This window comes from Telopea speciosissima, chromosome 2 (assembly GCF_018873765.1).
Source record: "Telopea speciosissima isolate NSW1024214 ecotype Mountain lineage chromosome 2, Tspe_v1, whole genome shotgun sequence".
Taxonomy (NCBI): Eukaryota; Viridiplantae; Streptophyta; class Magnoliopsida; order Proteales; family Proteaceae; genus Telopea; species Telopea speciosissima.
In genome coordinates, this window is record NC_057917.1 from 20,029,095 (window position 1) to 20,038,139 (window position 9,045).

The following is a 9,045-nucleotide window of genomic DNA, read 5'->3' on the forward strand; positions in this document are numbered from 1 at the left end:
GTACCATCATCGGTGTTGAAATATCAAGGGTGTGTTGGAAATAAATTTGGAAAGAATTTTAATATATTCACCACCTCTCAGTGTCAACCTAGGAATATCATTCTTTAAGCTAAATCAGTCTTTAGCTTCACGGAAGTCCATAACTTCTATCACAAAATTTGTCGACTGCAAATCTTCTTCAATCAATGGTTGCACCTCAAGTACTTGGGTTTCATCAATTTCTTAGCTCATTAACTTATATATATATATATATATATCCATGGTATGCCATGTGTCAAGATAGTACAACCTACTTTTACATCTAAATTACTAAAAATGCCCTGTTGTTATACCATATTAGTTGCCAAAACTCAGATTATATAGTTTTAACTTAAAAAATATTTATGAAATTCCTAATTAAATCATCGCTTGATGTTTCAAGGCATTCTACTTGCTTAATATGTATTCTACCTCCATTAATATTCTTCAAAATCATTTGTCTTAGTAATGTATATGCAGTTAATTTTTATTTTTTTTGGTAAAATATATGCAGTTACCTATGTACATAAATAATTAGATGAGAAAAACTCTTTTGCATGGTCCCCTATATAGGAAGGCTCCCCTACAATGTCTATCATAATTAGTCACAACATTGGTTGGTTTTGATGATTGAAACAATTGTTTATGTTGAGCACCCATGAATTGAGTCTTTTCCTTAACCATCCAAATCTTGATCAAAATGTACTTTCTTTATTTTTTTGGGAGTGGATTTATAGATCGACACATGGTGTAAATCCTTTGGCTAAAAATTATCACTTGAATTGAGGATGATATTTTGAGATCCAATTAACATGCCACTTGGTAGATCTATAGGTCCATTTGGGAAAGAGTTCAGATTTGCTACTCAAATGGGGACAGGTGGGGACAGATCTGGACCTTCCATGGGGATGTGGGACCCACCTCTAGCTAGGGTGTGGGACCTATGTCCCATGAAGGGATCAAATCTGTCCCCACCCGTCCCCATGTGGGTAGCTGATCCAGACTCTTTGAAAAAGGCTTCCTAAACAGACTGTGGAAAAAAAAATGTCCCCTAATAAGATATGAATCTGTTTAATACTTAATTGGTATCTTTAAAATAACATACAAGTTCCCCTCTAGTGATTTCATGTACTATAATGTATTCTCATATCTTTTGTGAGGCATTAGATAAGGTTAGTGGCAAAGTCATTGTGACTGCCACAGAAACCTGGTATTGCAGCTACTTAGGGACTCTTTTTATACATGAAATATGAATAATAAGTGAAATAATAGCAAACTAGTAAGGGGAAAGCAGTAATAATAACAGAGTATATTACAAAAACATTATTCCATTGAGTTTGCAAGAAGCTTGTGCACAAGTACTTGTTGTGAACACTTGTGCGAGAGCTCAGTAGAACTCTTATTTTTGAGCTCTTATTTCTGAACTTCTGTATTTCATCTAAAAGTTAGGGTTATGTTGAAATTCTTAAGATGATTATGTGGGTGTTAAACCCCTTTTTCATTTAAATTATAGACAATACTAACAAAGATAGAGTGACAGAAATAGGAAGATTGATTCATCATCTATAACTTCTAGTCATCCCATGATTCCAAATCAAAAGATTCATTGCACAACTCTCGAATAAAGTAATAACAATAAGAACCGTATCATGTAACTTCATTCACAAATGAAACTCCTTGAATCACTATGGAATAAAGAAAATGATTTCTATTTTGATAATTTTTCTCTTTTTTCAGTCGCATCGATTCAATTTTTGAATGACCAGTATTTATTTAGCTATTTTGTCCATATCATGCAGAGACTGGATGAAATTGATATTCCTAACATTAGCAACTATGCTGAAGGTGACGATCTCTCCAAACATCACCATCAAGGTTTCTACTATACTTTCCCATTCCTGGGTGCCCCTTTTTTAGTTATTACCATCATATAATATTTATGACAATTCATATACATGCATGCATAATTGCTCTACTCCTAGATGGCCCTTGTCTCTACCTCTTGGCTGCTAGTAAGCTGCTGGCTGTATGACTACCTGTTCGGCTGAGCTGTTCATTCTTTTCTTCATTTGAAATTATTAGTTCAAAAGTTGCTATGGTACAATTTTTTTTTTCAAATACTAAGTTCTATATCATTGATTCTCTTTTTCAGCTGATGCTGTTAACAACACATTATTGGATCCTTTTGATTCATACCGGATGGATGCAAATCTATATAATCGCTTTCAGAGGTAGGGCACCAATAAGCTACTTGCAGTTTTAGTACCAACTTTCGAAGATGCATGGTGTTCATATCCTAGTTCTATATCTTTTGCTTTTCAGTTTTCGAGTTTTTTCTTGATACAACAAATCTCTAAATGTATAAGGATTTAATTCTTTATCATTTTCTGCTCCTGCATTGTGTTTTCATATTTTCTTCATCTTATTCCATTTACTCTTCCAAAAAAAATAATAACTCTGTTCTTTGTTTGGTTGGCTGCTAGAGAGCATTCCTATTTTTGAATTAACCATACATTATAAACTGGTTGAACCTCTTTAGGTTTGATATTGATGACGATGAAGGCACACAGTTGAACTCAAGTCCTCAAGAGCACTCACCAATCCCAGCGACTCTAGTATCCTCACTACCTCCCCAAGAGCACTCACCAGTCCCGATGATATATATATATATATATATATTTGTTAGAATACCTAAACGCACATCATACACGGTTTTCATATCCAAAACACATAATCATATAGAACTTTTTAAGTTCAATAATTTAAGATGTTTATTTGAAAACTATTAGTTGGTGTGCTATTTGTTAAAAATAAAATCTTTAGTTTTGCAAATATTGATCTCTTTTTCTTTTTTTTTTTTACAAAAAAAAAAAGAGTAGCATCTTTTTTTGTCATGTGATTTTGCAAAAAGAATCTTGGCAACTAGATCTATGGGGTTAAGATTTGAGTTCCTTCTTGCATTAGTATCCGTAATTTGATTGAATCTATTATTCTAACTTTTATCTTTTCGAAGTCTGAAAAGCATATTGTTCAATAAATTCTTGTAATTTCTTTTTATTATCTCTAGATTTTTCGTAACATGTTAGTTTTGGGAAGAAACTCCCCAACCCAGTTATGCTTATTCAAACTATAAATCATTGGGTAAACTACCTGAAAATCATTCCATGAGAAAATTCTAAGGAAATTCTTGAAGTTCAGACCAAGGATATGAGGGGTACTGATGATTACCATAGGTTATCATGTGGGATGTCGTATATTATCATTTGTGATGAAAGTTATGATACTTCAAAAGGGACAGAAATGGGTTGCTTTATTACTATATCACTTACGTTTTACTGCAACGTATATGAATAATGATTTTGTAGAGAGTTTACAAGAATCGAAAACTGTGAGGAATTTACCAAGGACTATAAGGAGAAAAAGATTAGGGGTTGGCACATGCTATAGTTTGGATGGACTCTCAAGAAGTAAAAGAATGGCTCAAGCAACGGAATGTGAAAGGGTAGCATTGAGAAATGTTTAATTCCACTCATGTGTGCTTCATCATATGATTCATCTAGGATCCATCTGCCTAGATATTATCATATACATCCAGAAAGCCATATGGTTTGGAAGAAGGTTGTACAGTTTGGGGAGGGGTTTTGATTGATCAAAAAGAAGAATTATTATAGGGAAAGAGAACGTTGTTTGGTCGTCTTACACAAAATTACAGCCTAGACCCTCTTGAAGTAAAAAATTCGAGTTGATGCCCATACGCACACTCTGATTGGCTTCCGTACTAGTGCAGGGGCTACAAGACTAAGTAGTGATCTCTTGCCCTTTATTATATTATGTAACCAAACTTATGAAACAGTTGTAGATTTTGTTAAAAAAAGACTAGGTAGGAGGTGACTATTGCGCATAGATGGATAGTAAGGGCAAGGCAATACAAGCTCTCAGTCTCAGAAACTAGGAATGTTGAAATTATATTATTTTCTTAAATAATGTTTTCTTAAAAAAAAAAAAAAGTTACCTGCTAAACTATTTACAACAAAGAGTAACACATTGCCATTGAGCTCAGTCTTGCTTGTATGACTGGTGAGAATATGCAACATTCGCCCTTCCTTAGTGATTTTTTTTTTTTAGCACATGAAGAGAAGGAATATTGGATTTCTCCTCCTTCCATCTTTCACTACCATGGTTTAAGTACTCGATACCAATACCTAATTAATGTAGTGGTATAGACAAATGGTAAAATCATATTAAAATTTCAGTTTTTTAAAGAAAAATAGAAATAAAACCGTTAAATATAGATTGATCCGCATGGATACCATATCACCACCATACCAATACCAATACCTGTTACCTAAACCATTTTCACTACCATGGTAGGCTTCTTTTTACTTCACAAGAAAAAGAAAAAAAATTTTGTATTGGGGGAAGGGTGGGGTTGGTATGATGCGAATGATCCTATGCTTGGGAATGATATCCATAGGCTTTATCAATTGAATCCACCAACTTATGGATGAAGAACCCATTACCTAATATTAGAATATGACAAATTTGTTATGTGCCTAATGAGGCTCGATCTAGTGTATGGGTGCTAGATTGGGCCAGCCTGGTATAAGATAGGTTAAAGGACTTGATTTAATGCGTTACATCAGTTCTAGAGCTTGTGGTGTATCGGTCAAGTACCTAACATTTGGTATCAGAGCCAAGCACAAATTCATGGGTTCGAGTCACGAAAAGGGCTACCTAGGAGAGGGCTACCTGAAATAGAGTGCAAGCCATCAAGAAATGGGTACTTGCTGCCAGGCATAAACCTTAGGATAGAATGGAGCCACTTGGAAAGAGCTACCTACCGCCAGAGTGAGAGCCGCCGAGGATGACAGTAGCGAAAGCATGGTTTTCTATTATGTGCCTAATATGGCTCAATCTAGTGTATCGGTTCGCCCCAATCTACTAGCACAGGAACTAGAGACCCACCCCAGATCTCCAACTGATAGCTCGGGAATGGGTTCCCCAATTGAAGGCTCTACTTCCGTTTCCGCTCTGGGCACTTTGTTCTTTGGTGCTGCTTCCTCTCCAATGAAATATCAATTAAATCGTTCAATCTTGAACCGGAGAATCTGATATAGGTTCTCGATCCATCCCAAAACTTCTTTTGTTTGCTTTGTTTACCTATCGTGCCTATACCTACACCTTTGAAGCCCCTACCTATGCCTTCACTGGTGTTGGTTCAACCTTTCAGTAGGCTTGAAGTATGCATTAGATTTGGCTAACCTAATATAGGATAGGTTAAAGGGCTTGATTTAACGCGTTCCATCAACTCTAGAGATTTTGGAATATCGATCAAGTACCTAAACATAATCATCCTTTCACGTGGTAAAAATAATGTGGGAGATTATTCTGACATCAAACATGCCAAAAAACTACTTGCCAACAAAGTGAGTTTTTAGTAAATTGAATGTCATTCTTGAATTTTTGGTAAGGTCTTCAATTGTTGATGTCGTAGAGATGTCAAGCGGTCGGGTCCAAATGGTTTTGGTTAGACCTAATCGATTCCTATCAATTAAGGTCACGCACTATTTCTACCCATTTAAGCAATAAGGCCTCATTAACCAACGAATGAACACGATTTTATTCAGTCGGCAGGTCGGTTACCAGTCTATTGTCGGATTATAATCAGACTTTAAACAAAATAATTGACTAATTAGATTATAAACGGGACATAAATCGGTTATAATCGGGCTGAATGGGCTTAAATGGTTTATTGTTCTATAAATGGTCAACTATAGATGGTCACAATATTCGGTCAATATTGATCGATCAACCATCGACCTAGTACCTTACACTGGGAACACCTGATTTTTAATCGATCGATGCTTGAACCCGATATGTTTAGTAATCGGTCAAACTAATCTTGGGTTTCAACTAGATGGTTCAGGTCAGTTCTACCATTGGGGGCCAACTTTTGACACCCATAGTTAATGGGATTGAATCCCACCTCATTTGGTGAGTTCAAATTTTTTTTTTTTCCGGGGTGTGAGGGTTTATGGGATCCTTATACCAAAAAAAATTATAGTACAATAGTTTTAATATAATACCATGGAATTGGATTTCAATACTTATTATTATTATTTTTCTGGTAAGAGATTTCAATACTTATTTTGAATGTAGCTCTACTCATGACAATTTCTTATTTGCTAGGGTTGTTTCTAACTTTCTAAGTGGCAAAACTACTTAGGACAACATAGAGTCTTACTCTGTTTCCACAAAAAACTATTTTTATCTCCAAATCTAAAATCTGTAACCCAATTATATCTTGAACAAATGTAAGTTGATTCTTTTTTAAGACTGCTCTTGTATAGTTCTTTTAGGTTTTTATTTGGTTGTGCCTATTGTTGAGAAGCATGTAAGGTAAACACCATTCCAAATCATTGAAAATTGAAAAGTTAGTTCCATGACAGATAATTTCAAAAATCTGGAAATCGAACTCTTAAAATTCTAAAATGGATGCACTACTATCTTATTCAATCAATGATTAATGCCATCTCAATCTTTACGATGCAAATCTATTACATTGGATTTAGGAGTATGGAAATTCAACTCTTAAAATCCTACTCCTAAGCTCTATTTAGTTGCAAAGGAAACACTATTCTTGTTGAGTTAATGACTAGTGCCTATCCCAATCTTATCAATACAAATCTATTATACTAAATAAATTGAATGTAAGTTTAGGGAGAATGATAGTCACACCGCCCATATGCAATAAACTAGTGGGCAGCACCAATGGGGGAGCAGGATGGGATATCATACAGGAGGATCTAGGGATCATTTCAAAGGGAAAAGAGAGAGGTAAACATAATGGGCGCTAGCTTGTGGTACACCGATGGTGTGCCCAGTATTTTTTCTTAAGTTTATTATAGGGATCCTCTGTTGAACATTTGAAAACTCACTTTGTCAATAGGGACAGGATACCCAATCATGATAATTCTTATGCGTCCTTTTGTAAAATGTTTTGGAAAAGAGACCATTATTTTGGTCGTGTAGTGCCAGTACCAACATTGAGGCCAATGAGAGCGCACACAGGAGATCAACATAGATGCGATTTTTTATTTCATGGGGGCAAGGTGGTAATTTCATATGCTCCTATGTTTGAGCGTAAGATCCACACAACTATGTAGAGTTCTTTTTCCCAAAAAATTTTAATGTGACAAATTGAGGATAAAGATACAATTGGAGTGTAGAATCATTGGTAGGTAGGTTCAGGAGTCGAGCCCTATCTATCCAAAACCTGGCCCATATTATATCTGACCATCTCAAACATCTTAAAGTCCATGAGCTTTGCTCTACTGTTTGAGTCTCGGATTTAGTCAAACCAAATGCTTCTTGGGACTTGGTTCAATTGAGGAGGTCTTTTTCGCATATGGAAGTGGAAGCAATTATCAAGATTCCCTTAGTACCATTGGCTCTCCTGGCCAGCTTGTGTGGGGTCCTAACCCCAAAAAGTGTTTTTCTATTAGATCAGCTTATAGATTGGTAGCTATCATGTCTCCTCTACTCCAAAAGATGTTGGAAGATTTTGTGGAACACAAAGGTTCCTCCAAATGTATGGTCCTTCTTGTGGAAGACTTGCTCTAATGTTATCGGAGTGTCAGTAAATCTAAAGCAAAAGCATGTAGTGGTTGATTACACTTATCCAAAGTGTGATCAGGCTCTGGAAAAAGTGGATCATGCTTTCCTTTATTGCCCCTTGGCGCAACAAGCTTGGTTCACGTCTCCAGAGTCTATGAGATTGATTGCAAACCAGAGCTTATCTTTCTATTCTTGGATTTCAAAATGGGGCAGAATCGCAGATGCTTCAAAGAAGGAGCAACAAAATATTTTTATTTCACACTCCATTTTCGTTTGGTAAATCTGGAAGCTAAGAAATGTTGTCAGAAATGTTGATGAGGTGTTATCGTTGATGCCTTCCCAACAGAATGATGAGGTTTTATCCTTGATCCCAGATCGTTCGCTAGTCAGATGCCTTCCCAACAGAATGAAGGGTCTCTCCTCTTTTTCCTGAGGGGTTTTTGTCTATTTATACTGATTCGGGTAGTCTCTGCTCATCCAAAAGCATTGGGGATTACCAGTATAGCCTTGGACCAGTTAGGAAAACTTCAGTTGATTGCTACTGACCTGTGGTGATGCCAACTGTGGTAGTTGAAGCATTGGTTGTTAGGCTGGCCCTTTGTTTAACAAAGAGGGTAGGAAAGACAGGTTTTGATTTGCTTGAACTACCAAGTCCGTGATGGGTGCCGCTAGCCTGCCCTCCTGCTACCTTCATGGGAAATTGCTACCATAGTCCAAGATATCCTATTATTGAAGATTGATCTTGCATTTTGTACCTTTCGATATGTTAGTAGGTCAGCCAATGTGATTGCCCACTCTATTTCCAAATCGGCTATCAATTACCCTAGGCAGAGTTTTTTGTTGTCTTCCTTTCCGGAGGACCTTTTGCGCATTATAATGTAGCCTTTGCCCTTTAAGGCTTCAATATATTTCTGCTTTCCCCCCTCCTTGAGGGCGTTTGTGGGGCTCTTGTACAACAAAAAAAGTCCATGAACTCATTTCAAATGGAGAGTGGCAATTATAGAAGAGCTCAACATATTTGCCTTCATCCATCACAGAATCCAATCTTCCTACTTATTCTCATATCTCAAACTTCTATCCAATCAGCCAAATTGACCTGCCCAACCTTCAATTTTAGTAGATTAAGAAAGGACATCCATTGTTTGGTGAAATTGTCAGACCTAAGTCCCCAAACTTAGCAAGTCTGAAATCTAACCTAATCTGACTCAAGCCCAAATTTGACTCTTAGGTTCATCTTTTGTTAATAAAATTTGTTTGGGGTTGGATTTGTTTGCTCCTCTTCCATCCCAATCTGACTTAGTAGTTAATCGACATTGACTGAAATTGACAACCATTCACTCTATGTACTGCTTGAATGAGCAAAAAGAACTACCAACATAAAATTCTAGTTATTGGTATGATTTTCATTCA

The 9,045-nt window shown here is 36.3% G+C and overlaps 1 long non-coding RNA gene across 1 annotated transcript; it reads left to right on the forward strand.

Moving 5' to 3' along the window:
* The first annotated feature begins 1,857 nt into the window (after window positions 1-1,857).
* Window positions 1,858-2,623, forward strand: LOC122650114. Its single transcript, XR_006331380.1, has 3 exons — window positions 1,858-1,893; window positions 2,171-2,249; window positions 2,558-2,623. It is a non-coding gene; the product is annotated as an uncharacterized LOC122650114 (long non-coding RNA).
* The last annotated feature ends 6,422 nt before the right edge of the window (window positions 2,624-9,045 follow it).